The sequence below is a fragment of the Osmia lignaria genome, unplaced genomic scaffold (assembly GCF_051020975.1).
Source record: "Osmia lignaria lignaria isolate PbOS001 unplaced genomic scaffold, iyOsmLign1 scaffold0006, whole genome shotgun sequence".
NCBI classification, from domain to species: Eukaryota; Metazoa; Arthropoda; class Insecta; order Hymenoptera; family Megachilidae; genus Osmia; species Osmia lignaria.
Window position 1 is genome coordinate 323560 of NW_027478163.1, and position 1441 is coordinate 325000.

A 1441-nucleotide genomic window follows, 5' to 3' on the forward strand; every position below is an offset into this window, starting at 1 on the left:
AACAAGAACAATAAGGACAGTTGTAACCTGGTTCTTGAAGCATCGCGGGAAGCACGGGAAGTGCTCATAAAAAAGGAGCGCCTATATATAATGTGGCAATGCTGCCAGGTCCGGGACTACTTATCAGCTACAAGGTGCTATAAGTGCCAAAGCTATGGCCATACGACGAAATATTGCAGGAGCGAAGGCGACGTATGCGGCCACTGTGCGGAGGCAGGACACAGCTTCAAAAGCTGTCCCAATAAGGGCAAACAGGCATCATGTGTGAACTGCAAGAAAGCGGGAAAAACACACAATCACTGCGTAACCGATAAGGAATGCCCAGCGCATATTGCGGCGATAAACCAGGTACTGTCTAGAACCGATTATGGACAGTAAAATAAACCCACCACGAAACCGGATCGCGCAGGCCGCGAACACAAGAGCCACCACGGGTATTAGGGTAATGCAGCTGAACGCCCAGCGTTCGGCTGCAGTGATGGGCGAGGTACGTCAGCTCGTAACGGAAAAGCACCTGGACGTACTGCTACTACAAGAACCTTACGTCCGGCAGCACGGTACGAGCTACACCATCGGCGGCCTAGGGTCCGGAGCAAGAGTCGCAGCCACAAAGTCGCATCCCCCGGGGGCGGCTGTCGTGGTGTGTAACTCGAGCTTCGACGCAGTTTTTGTCTCGCAACTTAGCACAACCCATTGCGTATGCGTGGAAGTGTTGACCCCCGACTTCTCGTTTTACGCCGTCTCGTGCTATTTCCAGTACAGCGACGAAATCGAGGAGCACCTCAAACATCTTGAGGTGGTGTTCCGTTCACTAAGGGGGGAGAGATTGTTAGTATCGTTAGACGCCAATGCACGGTCGTCGCTCTGGGGTCCCCAGAGCACCGACGATAGAGGCGCCCTATTCGAGGGGCTCATCCGAGCATTTGGTATTGAAGTTGTGAACGACGTCTCGCAGCCGCCGACCTATTGGACGCCCAGAGGCTCATCATTCATTGATGTTACTCTGGCAACGCCCCCCATGTTTCGTTTCGTCAGAAGTTGGAGAGTTAGGTGCGACTGGGCGAATAGCGACCATAACGCCGTGGATATCGAGCTCAGGGTACCGAAAGCCAACGCGGTTGACCGATGTACCGCTAACACTCGGTTCGACACTAGTCGAGCCGATTGGGAGTTGTACGCCGGAACACTGGCCGACCTTTCCGGATCGAGGCTCGAGCCCCTGCAGCTCGAATCTGCAGAAGACGTAGAATACATGGCGGCGGCGCTCACGGGAGTCATCACTGACTCCTGTAGCGCGTCAATGCCAAGGAAACGTGTCTTTAGAAAATCTAACCCGTGGTGGACAAAGGAGCTGACACGGCTCAAAAAGAAGGTATACAGGCTGCGACGAGCCTTCCAGCAGGAACTGGAGGAACAACCCCGCAACCAGAAGCAGAAGGCG